Genomic DNA, 23,413 nt, shown 5'->3' on the forward strand with positions numbered 1-23,413 from the left:
GTTGGGGGGTTGTATTTTTTTTACAGATAAAAGAGCTGATTACTTTGGGGCAATGCCCTGCAAAAAGCCCTTTTATGAGCTGGTAAAAGATCTGATTACTTTGTAATTTAGAATAGGGTAGGGCATTTTTATTTATTTTGGGGGGCTTTATTATTTTATTAGGGGGCTTAGATTAGGTGTAATTAGTTTAAACTACTTATAATTATTTTTTTATTTTCTATAATTTAGTGTTGGGTTTTTTTGTACTATAGTTTATTTAATTAAATTTAATTGTAGGTAATTGTAGATAATTTATTTAATTAATTTAATGATAGTGTAGTGTTAGGTTTAATTATAACTTAGGTTAGGATTTATTTCACATGTAATTTTGTAATTATTTTAACTAGGTAGCTATTAAATAGTTATTAACTATTTAATAGCTATTGTACCTAGTTAAAATAAATACAAAGTTGCCTGTAAAATAAATATAAATCCTAAAATAGATACAATGTAACTATTAGTTACATTGTAGCTATATTAGGGTTTATTTTCTAGGTAATTATTTAGTTTTAAATAGGATAAATTTATTTAATTATAGGAATATTATTTCGTTTTATTTAAATTATATTTATGTTAGGGGGTGTTAGGGTTAGGGTTAGACTTAGGTTTAGGGGTTAATAACTTTATTATAGTAGCAGCGACATTGGGGGTGGCAGATTAAGGGTTAATAATTGTAGGTAGGTTGCGGCGATGTTAGGGAGGGCAGATTAGGGTTAATACAATTTATTATAGTGTTTGTGAGGCGGGAGTGCGGCAGTTTAGGGGTTAATACATTTATTATAGTGGCGGCGATGTCCGGTCAGCAGATTAGGGGTTAATAAGTGTAGGTAGGTGGCGGCGATGTTGGGGGGGGGGCAGATTAGGGGGTAATAAATATAATTTAGGTGTCAGCAATAGCGGGGGCAGCATATTAGGGGTTAATAAGTGTAAGGTTAGGGGTGTTTAGACTCGGGGTTCATGTTAGAGTGTTAGGTGTAGACTTAGAGAGTGTTTCCCCATAGAAACAATGGGGCTGCGTTAGGAGCTGAACGCTGCTTTTTTGCAGGTATTAGGTTTTTTTTCAGACAGCTCAGCCCCATTGTTTCCTATAGGGATATCGTGCACGAGCACGTTTTTCCAGCTTACCGCTACCATAAGCAACGCTGGTATTGAGGGTTGAAGTGGCGCTAAATTATGCTCAACGCTCCCATTTCTAAGCCTAACGCAGCCATTCAGACAACTCTAAATACCAGCGTTGTCTTAAGGGTGCGCTGAAAAAAAGCAGCATTAGCACCGCAGGTCTTTACCGACAAAACTCTAGGCCATAGGGAGATAATTTGCTTGGTATAAGGTATGAATATTTGCTGAGAGGAATATTCCTAGGTACATAATTTTTTCTGGACCCATTTAAATGTGAAAATAAGTTCCAGGAGTTTTTTTGTATGTTGGGGTAATTTAATGCTTAGAGCTTCACACATCTTTATTTATTTTGTAGCCAGATAAACAACCAAAATGTTGAATTAGTGAGTATAGGGGTGGAAGGGATAAGAGTGTCTTAGTTAATTAAAGTATTATGTCATCCGCAAATAGCGAAACCTTATATTCATTTGCTCCTGCCCTGATTCCCGAGATATCAGGATCTTCTCTACTTTTAACTGCAAGTGGTTCAATACATAGTGCAAATAGTAATGGCAATAGTGGACACGCTTGTCACGTGCCATTTTTTATATTAATAGATTTTGATTGATATCCTGAAAGTTTAATAAAGGCTGAGGAGGATGAATACAAAGTTTTAAGGGCATAAAAAAAAGTTCCAGTAATACCAATCTCTTAGGATGGAAAACATATAGTCCCAATTAATTATGTCAAACACCTTCTCTGCATGCAGAGATAGGAACAGAGAAGGCGTTTCTTTCACAGTAGCCAAATTGATCAAATCTATAACTCTACAAGTGTTATCAGGGGCTTGTCTATTTTTAATGAATCCTACTTGATCCGGGTGAATTACATTTTTAAGTATGGGGTTGAGTCTATCTGCCAAGATTTTAGTCAATATCTTAACATCCTGGTTAATCAATGAGGTGAGCCTATCATTTTGACAGTGGGGTTTATTTTTCCTGGACTTTGGTATTACCGCTATCCTTGCCATAATTTCCTTAGGGATTTCTTCACCTTGTAAAATGGAATTAAATACTAGACCCAGCTGAGGAACTATGATGTCCTGTAAGGGCTTATAGAAGATACCGGAGTATCCATCCGGACCCAGAGTCTTTCAGCTCTTCAAGGTTTTTAAGGCAAATTTTATTTCCTCAATGGAGATAGGTGCATTTAGAGCAGCAAGTTCTTCATCTGACACTTTTGGTAGTGTATCAGGCCCTAAAAAGCTATCTAAGTCATCGGATTTATCTAGACCTATTTTATGTGAGGGAATATTATATAAGCTAGTGTAGAAATTTGAGAACGTGTTTGCAATGCTAAGAGGATCATTTGTGTTACTATTATCTGGGAGCTGGAGTTGTGGAACTGTAGTGTGTTTGGTTATTTCTTTAAGTTTGTTGGCTAACATTTTGTCGGGTTTATTTACGTATATATAATAGTGTCTATTACTTTGATAGATCTAGCCGCCTCTTTGTTTAGTAATTGGTCTATTTCATAATTTATACTTCTTAGTTTTTGTACGAGTTTCTTATTGTCAATTGGGATCTCAATGTATCTGTGTAAGATTGTAACAATGAAACTGATAATTTTTGGAGACTCAACTGCAGACTACCTTTAAATGGTTATATGTATCAAGTAAGCAGAATGAATCAACTAATGAATTGATCCGGTACTACTAGAGTGAAATAGTTTGTTAGATATGTGAAACAGCAATTGCAGTCACTGAGTGTACGAAAATAATGAGTAGAGAAAGTTCAAGCCAAGTATCACTGTAAAATCTAAATACACTTCTTTAGACTTTAATTAAGAAGGTTGAGATTTCCACACTGAAGGGGTTAACTTGAGTGTTATAACTGGTAAGTATCTTCTTATTTACTTCAGCTCCCTTGCGATATGCAGCTACACTGAAACAGCTGAATAGCAACAGTGACAGGCAGCGAGGAGCGCAAAAGACACAAAAGCTAGACTTTAGCAGTTTCAACTTATCTCCCACACAGACCAGATCTATCTTACTTGTAGCTGGATAAGATGTAAGAGTCCCGGTTCGTCATAGAGGTAATAGGTGAGGGGAGAAAACAACCCCATAGTGTTTTGTAATCCACAATAGTTAGAGAGGAAATGGTCAGCAGTTTAGTAGCTGGGCTCAGGCTGAAAACTTTAGCATAAACACATAGAAAAGCAGTTTAGGTTTTTCTCATAGGTGAGTACTCAGAGAGAGACAGCAGTCTGACAGAGCAACACCTAGGAAGCTCAATTACTAAGCACCTGTTTAAGTTGTGGTTAGGATTTAAATAAACTCTGAATCTGATCCCTAGGTCATGTGGTAGGAGGTGGAAAGGTAAACCAGACACAGATTCCTTACAATCTTCCTATAATTTTAATTGTGTTAGTTTGGCTTTATTTTGTCTGTTCCTTTTACCGGATTCTGCTTTCAAGAAACCTCTGACACAAGCTTTTAATGCTTCTCAAACATAAATTGGGTTGGTGGTGCTACCAGCATTAATATTAATAAATTCTGTCATATGTCGCTGAAGCTTTTGTAGAATAATGGTGTCTTGTAGTAAGTTAGCATTGAGTGACCTTGATTTAGTTCTGTTAGGATTGAGGACCCCAGATACAGTGATTTCTACTATAGAATGGTCAGACCAAGGGCAATTTAAAATTTTGCCTTTAGTTAAGAGAGGGATCAATATCTGGCTCATGAAAATGTAATCTATTTTAGATTGTGAAAGATGCATTGGTGAGAAATAAGTATAGTCTCTAGCTTTTTTGTTTAATGATCTCCAACAATCAACCAAATTGTGGTCTAGGGAGAAGTCTTTTAAAATATTCTGGGAAGGTCTAACAGAGTCAGAATTTGATAACCCTTGGGTGGTTCTGTCTAATTTATAATCCATTGTAAGATTAAAGTCCCCCCAGGATAGTCTTATATCTCTTCCATTGGGTTAGTTGTTTGCTTACTTTGGTAAAAAATGTGCCTGGTGCTCATTGGGAGCATAGACATTGACAATAATAAATTGGAGTGTTTTGTATTAAATCTCTAATCAACAGAAATATGCCCTCTTTGTCCCTAATTATTTCTTCTTCCTTAAAGTTTAGGGAAGAGTGCAGGAGTACTGTCACTCCACATTTTTTTGATCTGCTAACTGGGTGATACTAAATTGGATATAATTTATCCCAATATTTTGGAGTCTATTTTTTCATAAAGTGGGTTTCTTGTAACATAACTATTTGAGCTTTTAGGGATTTATACGTTGTAATATATTTTTTCCTGTTAATATCGTAGTTAAGACCCCTAACATTGTGTGAGATTATTTTAATAGACATTGTATTAGTAAAAAAGGAATATTATCATATGAATACCTGGAAATAATATTATGGGAGGAAAGCCTAAAGTTCTCTGGGCAACAGATCCTAATGGAGAGACAGGATTTAGTTTGAGACACGTGCAACAAAATAACCGATATAGAGCAAGTGTACAGTGACAGATACAACAATTTTGATAAAAAAGATATTTGGACTAAATAACTATAAACAATAAAAAAACAGAATAACTGCCATAAAAGTATTAGGATTCCCAAAATGGGATAATTAGGAGGACCAATGGGTTGACAGATCCCAACAGCTTTGAGTTAAAATAAATCTCTAGATATATTCCAGTAACCTTTAGTAATTTTATGGATAGGGAGGGAGAAGGGTGGGGAGTGTTAGGTAGGGGGAGGGAAGGGGAGAGTATAAGGAGATAAGGAGGTTAAAGGAGGGTGTATTAACTCCTGAGAAAATAGCAAATACTGTAAAAAATATATGGTAACATATAGGTGACTGCTCATCCAAAACTATTTCTAACAAACAACAGAACTACGTTAACATGTAGATGAACAGTTCAGTCACAGCCTATTCAAACACATATCAAGGGTATGATCATAAGTGAACAAACTCCTTCTGACAGAAGTTGAGCTAACAATTTGGCTCTCCTAATATACTGAGCAGGATGAAGTAGTACTCATCTAAATTGTCCCTGTAATTCAGGTTGGAGAGATTTCTTTTTCACAAGGAGAATCAGGGACCCTGGTGGAGGTGGTGCTTAGAATTGACTTTGTTTTTTTATGTTTTCTGGGGTTTTCCACAGGAGTCCATTCCCATTGAAAAGTCTTTCTTTGGGGGTTAATGTTCGATGGGGTGGTTGGAGGTTCAAATTGGATCTGTAGGCGTTGTAGAATAGTGAAACCCTCTCTCAATGTAGGGCAGGAATAGGTGACGTTCAGGTGTGTGAATACAAGTTTAAATGGAAAGCTCCAACCCTATTTAATCTGAGCTTTAGTAAGAGCCAATGTGATTGGTTTGAGTTCTCTGCGTTTCCTCAATGTGATAGGGGCAATATATGCAAACATTTGTATGGAGTGGCCTTCAAAATCAATGTTTGCTGTGTCCTGGCCGCCTTAAGAATTAGTTCTTTTATGTGAAAATAGTGGAGTTTGAGAACTATGTCTCTGGTGACTGATTGTTGAGGCTTGGTTAGGGCCCTGTGCACCCTGTCCATGAGGAACATGTCAGGTTCAGTATCCGAAACAAGTTGATGAAAGAAGTTGGACATAGCCTCTTGTAAATTTTTATATGACTCTGGTAGGTTTCTAATATGAAGATTAGATCTGCGAGATCGGTTTTCAAGACCTTTAATTTGTTCTTCGAGTTTGCTGATGTATTTGGTATGCTCTGATAAAGCATTTTGGATTTGAGGAATTTCTTCTGCGATGTTGTCTGTCTTTTCTTCAAGTTCCGCCATGCGGGTGCCATCATCTTTGATATCTTGTTATAGGTCAAATAACGCAGACTTTAATTCTTATTGGAACAAGGATTTTATCTGTGACAAGAGTTCTATATTTTGAGTATCTGTGACACAGGGTCATGGTTTCTGCAGAACTTGTATTTGAGGTGTCGCTATGTGTAGGAGATCCCCTATCCTGTTGTTTTTGTTTCATTTGCACTTTATTGAGACATTCTTTGACAGTTTGTGTTTTGTTCTTCATCCTGCCTGCGTTCATCACTCCTGCCTAAGTGATCCCTGTAAAGCTGTACAGTTAAATGTGCACTCCCAATGTTTTATTTCATTAGGCTGTGGGTCTCTTAATATGCTGCATTTTTGTGTGTATAAGCCCCAAACTTAACCAACCCTTATATTTTCTAAAGTAAGGCACTGTCGGTTCTTCTCAGTCTTACCACCTAGTGATGCCGGGTGTTGGTGCGGGTTCAGTCCCCTGGTAAGCACAGAGCATACCTCCTATCTCCTGATGTCCGGACTTCATTCCCCAACTAAAAGGGGGTTTGTGACTGTTGTGGATGTCCCTCCTCAGATCCTGAAGTTTCACCCAGCTGCCGAAGCAGAGCACCGACCCTCTGGCGGCTGCAAGCACTCCAGGAGATCACAGGGATGCCGATCTCTTAGCCAGCAAACGTTGTAGCTTGCAAATCTATCTCCGCCAATTTGAGGTGGTCATCTGTGCTTTAAATTATTCTTGGGGATGAAAACTTAAGCTTTAAAATAGGTATTGTTCAAATGATTTAAGCAACAAACCGGAGCTCAACAGGAACACCTTGATCTTTACTTTTAACTGATAATCAGCAGCAAATTCATAAGCTGGATTGACAGCACAAGTGGATAGGCAAGAAGCCTGGGCACCCAAAAACACAAGAAAATTGTGAGCTGTTTGTAGTGTATTTGTGTAATATGCCAGGGAATACTTAGAGAGAGATTAGCAGCACAAACAGTGACTGTATGTATTTGTATAATGTTCATGGTGTAAGTTGATATTACAGTCAAAATAGTATCTGGAATAAAGAGATATATTTTCACCCTTCCAACTCTCTACACTGTAGCCTTTATTTGCCTTTCCTCTCTCTTTTCTCTATCTTCTTTTTCTTCTGATTTCAGACACCCTCTCTCTCCCATAGTATAATACAATTCTGGTAGTAATGCAGGCAGGCCGTGCTCTCTGGCATAGACACACATGCTATCAGCAAGTGTGAAGTGAAAGAAAATTTATAGGCAGGAATTTTTTATGATGTTTAAGCAGTCCTCTAATGAGGATGATTGGACAAAAACTAGAGTTAAACTTACACGCTTGTTAGCTGACACAATAATTAATGAGCTTAGGGATACATTGCTGGATTGCTTTTGGATATTAGCTTTCCATCTTAAAAGGATAGGAAAGTCCAAATTAAACTTGCATGATTCAGATAGTGCATGTCATTTCAAGACACTTCAATTTTCAAATGTGCTTTGTTCTCTTCATATCCCTTGTTAAAAATGAATATGCACATAACCTACACTAGTAGGAGCTAGCTGCTTATTGGTGCCTGCACAAATTTGACAATAGAAGTAAATTGAAAAGTTGTTTAAAAATTGTATGTTTTATCCTAAGCGTTCATTTAACTGAGGAAAAAATAAAATGCCATCTGATGAAAACAAAGAATTATGACATTTGTTTGCATTTTTTTGCTTCTCACTGAAATTATTTATGCACTAATGCAGTCCGAAGACAAATGGTTGTAAAAGCTTCTCTGGGATCCACTTTGTTCAGAAATAGTAATTAGAAGGCCATTAATTAAATCTGCACACCAAACTTCTGAAATTCCCAGCAGTAAAGAGGTTAATCAGAAAGTTTGTAAAGTTTTATCTGTAGTTTACAAACTACCCTCCCACAGCTCTCTTCCCTCCCTCACCACCCACTGGTCACTACCATCTTTGCAGACAAAAAGCACTAATGGCACTACTAGACTGGTGTAGTCAGGAATTCCCCAGTAACCTAGATTTCTTATTGTACTATTAGATTTTTGTACAAGAGTTATAAGTTTTGGGCTGTCAGTGCTGTGTACTGGGTAGAGAAAACTTTTTTTTAATTAGTCCTGGACTGATGGTATGTACACTTAGGGAGCACTCACATTCCTTATAGGCTATATTAAGTATAGAGCAATGAGATTGTGACAGAGATACGCTGTTTAAAATATAACCTTTATTAAGATGATTAAAAAATGTAAAACACACACACTTAAAAACACAAATGAGTTAAAGCTGGTAAGTAAATAATGAGTTAATCGTCAGTAAGCTTAAATATGGGGATTTAAAAAAAAAACACACAAATCAATACAGACCTAGGCTGTGGATTTTAAACCATGGCCTGTAAATAAATGTGGTTCTAAGCAAGTCTGCTCGTTAGTGAAATACACATGAGTGCAATAATTATGTTGCTAAATGGAGGTAGAATATCTCATATCCCAGAACAGCAGAGTTAAAGGGACATGAAACCCAAACTTTTTCTTTCATGATTCAGATAGATAATACAATTTCAAACAAATTTTCAATTTACTTCTATTATTTAATTTGCTTCTTTCTCTTGTTATCTTTTGATGAAATGTTTATCTAGAAAAGTTCATGTGCAGCAGAGAACCTAGGTTCTAGCTGTTGATTGGTGGCTGCATATATAAACTGATTGTCATTGGCTCACCCATGTGCTCAGTTAGAAACCAGTAGTGCACGGCTGTTCCTTCAACAAATGATACCAAGAGAATAAAACAGATTAGATAATAGAAGTAAATTAGAAATTGTTTAAAATTGTATTCTCTATCTGAATCATGAAATAATTTTTTTGGGTTTCATGTCCCTTTAAGTAATAACTTTATTGTTTTGGTTGCAAAGCTTATCTGTCTGCAATATCAAAATTAGGCTCTTTAAAAGCCAACTGTAAATACATTCGGTTCTATTCACTGCTACCATTGAAGAGACAAATGTAATCATTAGAATATTATATGCTGCATTCTCTGGCTCCCTGCGTAACTGCTCTCATTGAAATACTGCTCATGAGACTAGCTTAATCACCTCTGATTACAAACATGCACATCTATAGATTTAAACTGCTACACATTCCAACACATCTAGTTATAAGTTAACAGTAGGAACGCACATACATTTGCAGCGTGTCCACTTAGAATATTATTATCAATGTTGGTTTGTGTTAAGCAGATTTACCAGCAGTTCATTACACATAAAAATCTACACAGATTCCCTCCTGTCCCCTGACATGTTTCGCCACTGACTGGCTTTCTCAAAGGGTAAGGGTGCAGTATTTCCCATGACACTTTATGGGCCAGGTGACCCCGCCTATTATGACCTTCGACCAATCCAAATGAATCTCACTTTAGCCACTGACAGTCTGGATCTCATTACCCATTCTTGCTACATGACCCCTTATTGGATATATTTGTACTACATTGTTGCAATTGCTTATCCTTTATTTGCATGAATGCTTATTTCTGAAGACTTTTATATTATCGTTATTTATAAGATCAATATCAATTCTACATGGACTTATTTTAATAATGGTCATTATGTTAATACTAACTTTGTTTACATTTTATTATGTTGAACGATGATGTATCTATATTTTAAGTATCGTGAAATTTGTGTGATAAATGTGTACATATGGGGGTATATTTATCAATGTGCGAGCGGACATGATACGAAGTAGCGTATCATGTACACTGCACATCCCTGCACATCGATAAATGCTGACAGCATACGCTGTCGGCATTTATCATTGCACCAGCAGTTCTTGTGAACAGCTGGTGCAATGCCGCCCCCTGCAGATTCACGGCAATTGGCCGCTAGCAGGGGGTGTCAATCAACCGGATCATATTCGATCGGGTCTATTTCTGTCCACCGCCTCAGAGCAGGCGGACAAGTTATGGAGCGAGCCTGAAGGGCCATGCGGAGCTTGATAAATATGCCCCATAGAGTTTAACTTCTAACAAATCCAAACTATTTTTAATGGTGAGTTCCATGATTAAAAATAAATTTGTGTTCCTTACCCTTTATTAATGTGAACATTGCGATCGTGATTTCAATACTTATCCTTATTCATACAATAATAGGCAGTATGGGGGTATTGGATCCCTATTAGTGCAAATACTCTTAATAGGGTACGTAATGTACTGTGTAACTATATCTTTAAGCTAATTGTGCAGTGCACTTAGTGCATCTATTATAAGCATTAATATAGAAAGAGGGAGCGCCAGCTATAGGCTAAAGTATCAGAATAACAGAATAATATTAAAATATTAAAATACATTTATTACATTCACATAAACTAGGGTACCCTATGTACACATAACAATTCGATTGAAAACAATTGAAAAAAATAGTTAAAAACAATAGAGTAAGTGCCCCTCAGGAGAGAGGGGAATACCAAAACATATAAACACAAAAAAATGTGTATTAAAAGTCCCAAATGATATAAAAAGTCTTAATAAGTGATGATATCCTTAACAAATGTCCTGTGTAACAGATCTGGTGCCCTTGTGAATCCAATTAATCCTTTGTGTATGATGGGGTATCCAGGAAATAAAAAATCAAAATAAAGATGGTTATCAAAAATATATGATAAAAATAAATAAAAATTGGAGAAAAGTGAATCAAGTAAAAAAAGTGAAAAAGACTTGAAGGAAAATGCTGACAAGGGGGCTATGTTCGCAATTCCAGTTTTATGCCCTACGGTTGCACAGATAGGACAATTGTGGACGCCTCTAGAGAACCTGTAATTCTGCTGAGCTAGTAAAGTGTCCTATTTTTTTAATTTTTTTTAACTGAAGACCTCTACTCAAGAGTACGGTAAACTGGAAGAGGTGTATGAGCCACAACAGATGGAGGTTGCTGTCCTAACTTACCGGAGAAAGAAAGGATCTGTAAACCAACTCTACAGTATAGGGGTGAAAGAATTGATTTACTCCAGCTGGGTCTGGGTTGCAGTGTTTACCTATTGAGCTCTGGTTATATGAGAGTGAGAGGATGGTATTATCTGGGACCCTACACAGATGAATTATTGAGGAAGACCGACAGTGTCAAACAGGATAGTGAAACTGAGCATATTACCTGAGGGAGACACAGGACATACGGTACTGCAATTTTTGAATCCTATTGGATTTCTTTTTCACTTTTTTCACTTGATTCACTTTTCTCCAATTTTTATTTATTTTTATCATATATTTTGATAACCATCTTTATTTTGATTTTTGATTTCCTGGATACCCCATCATACACAAAGGATTAATTGGATTCACAAGGGTACCAGATCTGTTACACAGGACATTTGTTAAGGATATCATCACTTATTAAGACTTTTTATATCATTTGGGACTTTTAATATACATTTTTTGTGTTTATATGTTTTGGTATTCCACTCACCTGAGGAGCACTTACTCTATTGTTTTTAACTATTTTTTTTTTAATTGTTTTCAATCGAATTGTTATATGTACATAGGGTTAGGTACCCTAGTTTATGTGAATGTAATAAATGTATTTTAATATTTTAATATTATTCTGTTATTCTGATACTTTAGCCTATAGCTGGTGCTCCCTCTTTCTATATTAATATTCATTGGTTTTAGTTTTTAGGGATCTCACTTTGGGAGCTTGTATCTGTTTGGATGTTGGCGCTGTATATGCACTTTTAAACACTATAATATATTATAAGCATTCCATCTTCAAACTGACTCATTATTGCGTCTGATATATATTGTGCCTAAATATACTATATTTTTTACTGTTATAATTATAGTGTTAACAAGTTTCTTTTAACCTGACTCTCCCTGTGCTTGTCATTATTTGTATACAGGTCTTATATTGTTTGTAGGTAGATTATACTACTTTTTTAAAATATAGGGAGACTATGTTTGATTTTTCTATGTAGAAGAGTATCAGGTTGGGGGCATTATCAGGTAGTGTGTTTTGGAATCCTTATCATTTCTAGTGATACATTCTTACTTATTTATTTCATTTCATATGGGTGACCATATTGCCGCTTTTAAAGAGGCACATTTATTAAAAATACATATGTCAGGGCTGTTTTCAGGGCTGTTTAAAGAAATGTTTTGTATAAGAACCCTGACATATGTATTTTTAATATGTGTCCCTTCTTAAAGCGGCAATATGGTCAGCCTAGATATAATGGATTTGTATTCTAAGCATTATTAGAATTTAGGATTTGAATACAATAACTTTATGTTGATGTTGTTGTCATCTATTTGAATTTATTGCGTATCATGTTTCTAAAATGTCTAATGTACACCATTGAGTTTCTCTGTGGTTATATTCATATACTTTCTGATTACTTAGAGATAGGAGAATACAGATACATCTGCCTTCATTCTGCAGCAATATTTTCTCTATATCTCCTCCTCTTATTTCCAAGCTATTTTTTTGTAATCCACAAAATTGTAAACCATCAACTTTAGATTGTTTTCTTTTTTTCTAGATCTTTGGCCGTGTTTTTTATATTACAAAGATGTTCTTGAAATCTTGTCCGTAATTTACGTGACGTTATTCCTACATAAATCTTCAGACATTCGCACTGTAGTACATAAATAACCCCTGTTGTGTTGCAGTTTATAAATGACCATGAAGTAAGTATTTTGTCAAATCTATCTTTACTTGATACAGTTTTTTTTAGATGTTTACAATTAATGCAAGATTCACAGGGGTATGATCCACATGGTAAATTTGTTTTTGACGTAGTTTTCTTTTTTTCTCATGTAATGGCTTGGGCTTACTAGATCTTTTCGATTTTTAGTTCGTCAGTAGGTTACTTCAATCTTTGGTCCTATTAACTCCTTGAGGATATGGTCCGTCTGTAGTATGTGCCAATGTTTTTGGACTAGTTCAAGGACGTCTTGGCTCTGTGAGTTATATGTCAACACCAATCTTGTTTTTCCATCCTGATTGCGAGATCTTGGTTTTAATAACTTTTGGTATGTTTGGGTCTTATTTTGGCTTTTTTTAATAGATGTATTGCTGTATCCTCTCTGGTTAGGTCTTTTTTCTAATTCTCTTGCTCTTAATTGGTATAATTCATCTTCTCAGCAATTTCTTTTAGTTCTTAAGAACTCGCCTATTGGTAGGGATTTGATGGTGCTGGGTGAGTGGGCACTGGTGTTGAACAGAATTGTGTTAGTGGCTGTGTCCTTTCTAAATAGGTCAGCGCCAATAGTTTCATCCTCTTTCTTAAATACTTTCAGATGAAGAAATTATATCTCAGTTTGACTTGTCTCATAAGTTAATTGTATGTTTAAATTGTTGTTATTCAGTATTTTTAAAAAGGATTCCAATTCTTGTTTTGGGCCTTCCCATATGAACAAGATATCATTAATGTACCTAAGCCAGAGTGGGATATGTTTAGTGTATTCTTCGTTGGTATCTGTGAAGACTGTGTTTTGCTCCCACCAGCCTAAGAATAGATTTGCATAAGTCGGTGCACATGCTGTGCCCATCACCGTCCCTCTTGTTTGCAGATTTAACTGATTATTGAATACAAAGAAGTTTTTCTTAAGTACAAATTCTAGTAACTGCATGACAAAATCATTGTGGTTGTTATCCTTCTCTGCAGACATATCCAAATAATGTTTTACTGCTTAGAGACCTAATTCCTATCTTGTTCATATGGGAAGGCACAAAACAAGAATTGGAATCCTTTAAAAAAAATACTGAATAACAACAATTTAAAAATAAAATTAACATATCAGACAAGTCAAACTGAGATATAATTTCTTGATCAGAAAGTATTTAAGAAAGAGGAAAGAACTTAAGGTGCTGACCTATTTAGAAAGAACACAGCCTCTAACACAATTCTGTTAAACACCAGTGCCCACTCACCCAGCACCATCAAATCCCTACCAATAGGTGAGTTCTTAAGAACTAAAAGAAATTGCTCAGAAGATGAATTATACCAATTAAGAGCAAGAGAATTAGAAAACAGACTTAGCCAGAGAGGATACAGCAATACATCTATTAAAAAGCCAAACATACCAAAAGACAAGAGTTATTAAAACCATGATCTCGCAATCAGGATGGAAAAACAAGATTGGTGTTGACATATAACTCACAGAGCCAAGACGTCCTTGAAATAGTCCAAAAACATTGGCACATACTACAGTTGGACCATATCCTCAAGGAGTTAATAGGACCAAAGATTGAAGTAAACTACAGACAAACTAAAAATCTAAAAGATCTAGTAAGCCCAAGCCATTACGTGAGAAAAAAGAAAACTACATCACAAACAAATATACCATGTTGATCATACCCCTATGGATCTTGCATTAGTTGTAAACATCTGAAAAAAACGGTATCAATTAAAGATAGATTTGACAAAATACATACTATACGGTCATTTATAAACTGCAACACAACAGGGGTTATTTATGTACTACAGTGCAAATGCCCCAAAGACCTGTGTAGGAATGACGTCACGTAAATTACGGACTAGATTGCAAGAACATCTTCGTAACATAAAAAACACGGCCAAAGATCTAGAAAAAAAAGAAAACCTCACCTCAGTAGCTTATCATTTCTATAAGTACCATCAATCTTAAGTTGATGGTTTACAATGTTGTGAATTACAAAAAATCAGCTCGGGAATAAGAGGAGGAGATATAGAGAATATATTGCTGCAGAATGAAAGCAGATGAATCTATCTGCTAAATTCAGTCCAGCCCCATGGGCTAAACAAACACAATAACTATTTCTCCTATCTCTAAGTAATCAGAAAGTATATGAGTATAACCACAGAGAAACTCAATGGTGTACATTAGACATTTTAGAAACATGATACCTAATAAATACAAATAGATGACAACAACATTAACATAAAGTGATTATATTCAAATCCTAAATTCTAATAATGTTTAGAATACAAATCCATTATATCGGAAATAAAGAAGACTGAAATGAAATAAGTAAGAATGTATCACTAGAGATGACAATAATTCTAAAACACACTACCTGATAATGGCCCAACCTGATACTCTTCTACATAGAAAAATCAGACCCAGGGGCCAATTTATCATAGTGCGAGCGGACATGATACAATGTAGCATATCATGTCTGCCGCACATCGATAAATGCTGACAGCATACGCTGTCTGCATTTATCATTAAACAAGCAGTTCTTGTGAACTGCTTGTGCAATGCCTCCCCCTGCAGATTGGTGGCCAATCGGCCGCTAGCAAGGGGTGTCAATCAGCCTGATCGTATTCTTACTAGAAGCCACCATCTTAGCTGCCAGCACCTAGTTTAGAGATAAGTTGAGTGATTTTATTCTTTTTTTAAATTATGAAATAATAAATGTTTCTGTAGTGCAGTGCCCCTCCCTCACTCTCCCCAACCCAAAAGATTGTCTGTAGAGACCCCCTCCCCCTGTTACAATATGCTTGAAGTGTAGTGGCTCATCCATCCCCCTCCCTCACCAAACATTTTTTATGTAACATAGGGAACTCTCCCCTTATTTCTCTCCCTCCCTCATCCTGAAAATAGCTTGTGTCACTAAATAGTAGCAATTTTATTGTGATATAACAAATGTGTAATGGATTCATTTATATAGAAGGACTGATAAAATGAGTGGTTCATTTTAGGATGCTTAATGTTTTGTGTTGCTTATAAATTCATTTATATCCTATATCATATGTATGAACTAAACTATTTGTGTATTGATTGTTTACTAATTACTATACAACAATTCTTTGTTGAATGATTTTTGTTTTCATTTCTGCTGTATGTACATGAAAGGTTTATTCAGTCTTTAGATAGCACTGGCCAATGAAACTTAACTATCTTACATTTTTTTTTTTACCTTATAATATGAAATTTCCAAAATAAAAATCCCAACTAAAAAAAAAGATTGTGGTACTTAAATAGTGCTATTCATCTAGCCACTGTTTTCAAAGTCAACATTTTAAGATGCCAATATTTTTGTAAATCTACATCTTAACCAAAGACCAATGGTAGACTAGACTTTAACCTGTGTAGTAATGTGTGGGCAATTTATACACACATACTACTTTACTCACTTATATTGTACAGTGAGTAAGCTCACATGAATATGTCAACATGTAGCTAAATAAAAAGTCCTTTTCTCTTTACAACATTTATGATTAATGTAAATTTGTATCCAGAAATCATAGATTAATTATATATATTCCTTATTTATTGTATTCTTTCTTGAACTATATTTATTACAGTTTTATTAAATAATATAATATTTTTATCTCCAGTATGCCTTGTTGTATCTCTCTTGTCCCATTTATTTTGGGACTTAAATTTTATATATATAATTCTTAACTTACAAGGTTGCATCTGATACCTGTCACAATAACTATACAGCAATAAAAAGGTGACCATATGACACATGTATACCCTCTACTCATAGCTATTTCTTTTATAAGTAACAACTTACTAGCCCAGGAGAGCACAGTGAGATTGTTAAGCATCATAGTGCATAAAAACCGAACATCCCAACTCGAAAATTGTAGAATTCAAAAAGATTTGTAGCCATACTTCATTACTTTTGAGTTCTTATGAGTCTCTCTTAATTGTAATTAATAGAGCATTATCTATCGTATAACTGCTCCACTGCATAGTATACTGCACCACCAAAACAAATATTTAAAACATTGCAGAACAAAGAAATGAAAACTATAAAATAGTCCATGTTAGCACATGAAAAGGAAAATTTTAAAATAGTTAAAAATGTGTCTGCTTTGAAATAGCAAGAGAAAACAACAAGGGCACAGTTTATGAATTTAGCATTCTGGACCTAAGTGCAGGTGTTAAATCCTGAGTCTGTCTCTAGAACACTGCAGATTACCCATGATCCGTCTCTCGTTTGCATCTGCATTCATCAAGACTATGATGCCATAACAAAACAAAAATACAAATATTTTGCCAATACAAACATATAAATGCAGATATGCATACATGCATATAGGCTTCCTAAGTGCTGCAGTTTTAATTATTGTATGTGTGAGTTATCATGTACTGAGCACCTCGCATAACGTAAAATGTAGGTGAAGCGATACTCGTTGAATTTTGATTATTTTCTTGCCTCTGCAACTTCACAAGTGTATATGTATAAGCAACAGAGTGTAACATTTCTGGTGGTTAAAGAACTTTTGGATTCTACACTAAAATGTGAAAAGCTATTCTATAACATTTAATAATATGTCAGAGGATGAAAATGATGATAGTTGATTAATTTTATACTCAAGCAAGACAGTTTTCAAATTGAAACTTTGTTTTTCAAAACTCGAGTGCTTGAAAGCTAAGCAATACATTTAAAATGCATACCTATATAAATTAAAAGCAGAAGTTATTATTGATGAAAAAGAGAATACCATTTCTGATTGAAACCTTGCATACAAAATGTAGAACTAGTCATTTAAATTTATCTTTGTTGTTTATATATTATTAAAGGGACACCCATTTTTTTTCTTTTATGATTCAGATAGAGCATGCAATTTTAAGCAACTTTCTAATTTACTCCTATTAATTTTTCATCATTCTCTTTGTATCTTTATTTGAAAAGCAAGAATGTAAGTTTAGAAGACGGCCCATTTTTGGTTCACAACCTGGGTTGTTCTTGCTGATTGACTGACATTTAGCCACCACCAATAAACAAGTGCTGTCCAGGGTTCTAAACCTAAAATTAGCTGGCTCATTAGCTTAGATGCCTTATTTTTCAAATAAAGATAGCAAGAGAACGAAGAAAAAATGATAGTAGTACAGTTGCTTAAAATTTTATGCTCTATCTGAATCATGAAAGAAAAAAAAATTGGGTTTAGTATCCCTTTAAAGGGGCATTAAAGTATTTACTTTGTTGCATAAAAAGGCCGTTATGATAAAATGTATTACAATTTTTGTCTTTTTTTCACTGTAGTAACATATAAATATAAATATAATTGATGCTGTAATTGATGCTTTAACATATGTATTTGCTAATATTTGTCCTTTCATTCAAAATTAATAAATACATTAATAAATAAATAAAGACTTTTAAAGCACTTGGAGTTTACATAAAAAATAGGTTTTATATCAAGCATGCTCTTGTTCATATCTGTAGTTTGAACTTGAATTAATGTGTGTTCTTTGTCAAATCAATAACAGTTAAATCAAGTAACTAGAAAAACAAAATGTAATGATATTTATTCCATCAAAACTGCATTGCAGTTTTCCAGTTATTTCTTTTTTATTTTATTTTAAGCTTTTCCGTGTTTGCCAGTACAATGTGCATACATTTTTATATGTTTTTGCCAATCTTTATGATACAATATCAGATATTTCTGTCTGAAAAATAGACATCTCTTGAACTTATTAAGAAATGTTCATTGTTATAGATATTTTCTTTTCAAGTTAGTGCAAATAAAAATGGTTTCAGCCTGAACAACATATTTAATTACAACAAAGAATAAAGAAACAGCAAACAAGAACTGACTGCAAGTGGTTATAACATATATTTTGTATATTATTTGTAAATATTATATACAATGTATTTAAATAAATAGTTGATATTTTTAGCTCTGAGCAACATAATTAAACATGAAAACAAAATGTTTTATTCACATGACAATGGAATGTTCAACATAGAGAAAATAAGATGTATCTTGTAAGTTAGATCATCGTGGGTTAAATCATCAGTCCTATCTTGGAGACATTTTCAAGGCACATTCTTGGCAAATCAGAGTTCTGTTTAAAATATTCAAGATCTAGAATAAGAAACAAAAATTATTAGTATAAAGAATCAATGCAATGCAAAACATATTTCTCAATACAAGTGCACACTCAAATACACTGGCTGTGACTGTATAGTAATATATGTGCCAGTATTGGTGATGTGTTATGTGTCCAACTTTATTAATCTCTGTGTTGGTGTATATTATTAGAATTATCTTTATTTGTAATGGGTCAGCAGATTCTACAGCTATGTATAGGGAAAGCACATTTTGCTAGTACAGTGTTTTTCAACCAGTGTGCCGTGGCACACTAGTGTGCCGTGAGAGATCCTCAAGTGTGCCGCGGCAGACTGACAACAGTGCGGGGGTGTCCCTCTTTCAAATTTTGAAATATTAGGATGTATGTGACAGGCTCATCAGGCATCATTTACAACCATGACATTGACATTCATTCACAGACAATCATTATGATTTTTTGTGAATGAATGTCAATATGTCATGTATAGTTTGTAGGAGGCATGGCATGACAGCACAATACAGTGTGTGTGTATGTATGTGTATATATATATATATCCTGTATTAGGCTACAATATGTGATTTTATAAAATTTTGGGATGGTGGTGTGCCACATGATTTTTTTTTTTTTTTTTTGGGAAACAGCTTTATTGCGTATAAAACAAGTTTACAAAAGTGCAGAGACACAGCTCCAAGGTTTACAGTGCAACAATAGCTGTAATTTTAAATGGTAAACAATATTAGAACCTTAAGCTCTTCAAAACAGGATGGCGGAAACCCCTGCCCCAATTTATGGTAGACTTAGCAACAATGAGTGTCCAGCAGGGTTATGCGATTTCCACTTAGTTCGTCTGAAAGTCCGTTTAATAGTTATCCTGGTTGGGGGGGCAGGGTGCCGACAGTTATGCGTGCCACAGGATGTTTTAATTTAAAAAAGTGTGCCACTGCAAATCACTGTGCTAGTAGGACGATGGTGCTCTGCTCCATAGTAAGATTACAATTTACAGTAAGTGGAACTTGAAGACAAAGGTAGGGTGGAAGGTTGCAGTGAGTACAGGTTGTAGGCTACATTGTTCTGAGCATATGTTTCTATATTTTCTAGTTTGAAGAAATGATCTTGAATAAATTATGAACTTATGAGGAACGTTGCTAGGCTTCACTGAAGATATAGGATTTGAGGGAGGATTTAAAGCTTTGAATACTGGAGGAGTGTCTAACAGACCGAGGAAAGGAGTTCCATAGGATAGGTGGGGCTCAGGAGAAGTACTGAATACAGGCGTGGAAGGGGTGATAAGGAAGCATTGGACCAAAGCAGAGAACCAGGATAGTATGTAAAGAAGAGGTTTAAGATATAAAGGAGGTTTATTGTTGTGGCTTTGTTGGTTAGGGTACATGTGTGTAACTTTCTATATGTCGTTAGATTATTAAATCATTTTTATTTATGACTTTATATCTTTGTATGTATGAAAGTTGATGTGAAAATGCCTGGTTCATATTAGTCAATGCCCTTAGGTTTTTCTTACACATGGCATTTGAAGTCCTTACAGGCACTTTCACTACAAAACAATTACTTATGCCAAAAATAAACTAACTCCAAAGCACAATCTAAGATGACACCACAAAGGGTAGCAAATTATACAAATTAATGAATGAGAGGCAACACAGTGAGAATAGTATAGCTGTATTCAATTGTATACAATTATTAAAAAAAAGCTGTGGGAATCCGTTTTTGCATAATCTATGTTCCGCACAGCCTTGTTTGGACATTGTCTTTTATTGTCTGTTTTATGTTTGTCCCTAACTGTCTTCAGCAAGGGAAACAATTAGGGGAAACTTAAGTTAAAATATGGCGGCACCCATTACTTTTTAGAAACTCATTGGAATTTAAAGCAATTTTGAGAGTTAAATTACATGAAAAAGGGACATAATAAATCATTAAACTACATTTCAAAGTTTATTTAACTACATGTAATAAAACATTTTATATTACAATCTCATACTGTTTAATATTCCTTTAAGATTTATATCACTGAGGTAGGTTGTATGTATTTTTTCGAGATCCATTGTAACTGTTATTACCACAAAATCATTTAAATGCACCACAGTATATCATTATAAGACATGCTATTTAATCATTGTAGATATATGCATACAGCAGTTAGCAACAAGGTAAAACAAGGCTTGCCCTTTCTTGAATAAGCTATAGAGACATTCCAGAGGTAAGAGAAAATGAGGACACTGAAGTCTGATCTACATCGATATTACCAGAGCCAGGAATATAAAAAAAAGTTTGCAAGATTTTCCATCTCTAAAATGGCATTTAGTCCACTTTATTGCTGGGAAAATATCTAACGTTCAAAGAAATATGAATATATTTATTATTGCCTGTAAAACATGGCAAATCAATATAAATATAAGAATTTTCAGACTATTGTGGTGGATTCCAAACTTACTGACCAACTTGTCTAATAAGACATTTTCTTAATTTGAAACAATCACTTTCAGTAGTATGAGGGCCACTCTCAAAACGATCTAATTGTCTTCAGTGACCATGCTAATCAGATACTTAATAATTGGATACATTCCATCTTATATTCCAATTCCTAGGAAAATCTATACTTATGGATTTTATGGGTCAAGAAACAACATATTTAAAACCTTCAGCCTCTTATTACTGTATGGCTCCAAACCACTACTGTGACTGTATAGTTAAAGACATAAGATAGCTTACAAAATAAATCCCCCTCAAGGGTTATACCATGCAAGAGACACCTTTACAACCCCTTTCTAGTACAATACCACTCCAGGGACGGACCCTAACTCAAGAAAATGAAGTCCTACCAACTGTGACCCCCAACCCAATACACAAACCACCAGGCCCCACCTAAAGAACACAATCCATAATTAAGCTTTGCATTGTAATCATAGTTACAATGTTAATCTTTTTATTCATTCTTGATTTGAAGTTGTTAATACTCATTCTTAAATCATGAGTTCTTCTGTTATTATTTGTTTAACCATTTTCCAACCACAATCTCTCACAGTTACTCTCAATTACCCTGAATGTAAACACTGAACAATTAATCAAAACTTTTTTTAATAAATAAAAAATCCTGCATATTATTTATAAATAAGGATGGGTCTTGGCCAAAAGTGGCTGAAGATGAGGAATGTTACTGAAATTCAACATACATTTTGTTATTGACTTCTAATGAAGAATAAGGGAACAACAAAGTATGGCTAGAACTAAAATAAAGGTATTAAGATATGTCTACATAGGAATTTCTTGGGTGGGTGGGGCTCCATAAATATAATCTTGCACTTAATGTAAGTCATGATGATGGAGCCAATGTGTAGGAGATGCTGGTGGAGTATGCCTTTTGGTGGCAGTTTCAAGTGGTAAGGAAGCAGCAAAGTTATGGGTTAAGTGTGTTTGTATGGCTCTTGCAGGCATCATTTTCATGAGAGTTAATTTTGATGACTAAGGTTAATTAGGTGACATGCATAATGTTTAAGGCATTTCACTCCCATATGGTTTAATACTAACACCAAGGATTAATTAAATGACAACTGAACACAATAGAATAGCATAATCAATAAAGCCATTATAAAGAGACTATGCAAAAGCACTGAGTATGAATTTCAAATGAGTAGTAGATTATTTTCTAATAAATGTCAGTTAGTTACATTTTTCTTTCTAATGCATCTTGTGACAGCCATCGGCCAATCACAAAATGCATATACTTATATCCTGTGAATCTTGCACATGCTCAGTAGGAGCCGGAGCATCAGAAAGTGTGCATATAAAAAGATTGTGCACATCTATATAATGGAAGTGAATTGGAAAGTTGTTTAAAATTGTGTGCTCTATTGGAATCATGAACGTTTAATTTTGACTTGAGTGTCCCTTTAAGAGTTTCATGTTTCTCTGTCTAGTGCTATTCTGATACTGACAGGGCCGAATTTCCCATTAGGCACAGTAGGCATGTGCCTACAGGCACCTTGCAGTGAGGGGCGCCTGCCTGTCAGTAATAAAAAAATAAAAAAATATTTTTATTTTTTTTATGAGGGCATTAATTTTAGTAAGAATTGTGCTGCCAGGTGCTTACAAAGTCGAGTGTTTCATTGGGAATATGTTACAGCAGTTGAGGGAGTCATGAAGGAGATAGGGGCAAAGATTAAAACTAGACCCCTCCCATTTTTGCCAAGCATGTTTAGTTTCACTTTTATTTTATGTACTTCTGTTGCCTCACACAGCCAAGCTCCATGCTGATGTGGTGCAGAAACTTTTTGTTGAGGAATGAAAGCTTCAGAACAACAGGTTAGGACTGTACAAGGCTTCTAATGCTGCCTAGAATGAAAACATATCAAGCAGAGCACTTTAACCCCTTGGCTACCAGAGAGGGTTGCAGTGTATTCACTTGTTATGTGCTGTATTCCTTTTTTATAGACAGGGGTTTAAATTCTGCTTGAGGATGAATGTTTTTGTTCTATAAAGGCCTTGGAGGTGTGGAGGTTATGTGGGACTAGCTGCTCTGCTCTTTATTACAAGCCAATTATGATTTACAGCCTTTAGGGCACTTTGACAAAAAAGTTTGTAGACTGTAAGGCTGTAAAATGTGTATGTGTGTAAACCACTCACATGGCATAGTTGTTTGTATGTATGTATATGTATGTGT

At 34.9% G+C, this 23,413-nt stretch overlaps 1 protein-coding gene across 2 annotated transcripts in view; it reads right to left on the minus strand.

The window, feature by feature from the left end:
- Window positions 1–18,477: 18,477 nt before the first annotated feature.
- Window positions 18,478–23,413, minus strand: part of ALKAL1 (ALK and LTK ligand 1) — a 253,864-nt gene continuing 248,928 nt past the window's right edge. For both annotated transcript variants that reach the window (XM_053713140.1, XM_053713139.1), the window contains exon 5: window positions 18,478–18,752. The gene's annotated coding sequence lies outside the window, so the exon portion shown is untranslated. The remainder of the gene's footprint in view (window positions 18,753–23,413) is intronic.

Source organism: Bombina bombina, chromosome 5, assembly GCF_027579735.1.
Source record: "Bombina bombina isolate aBomBom1 chromosome 5, aBomBom1.pri, whole genome shotgun sequence".
NCBI classification, from domain to species: Eukaryota; Metazoa; Chordata; class Amphibia; order Anura; family Bombinatoridae; genus Bombina; species Bombina bombina.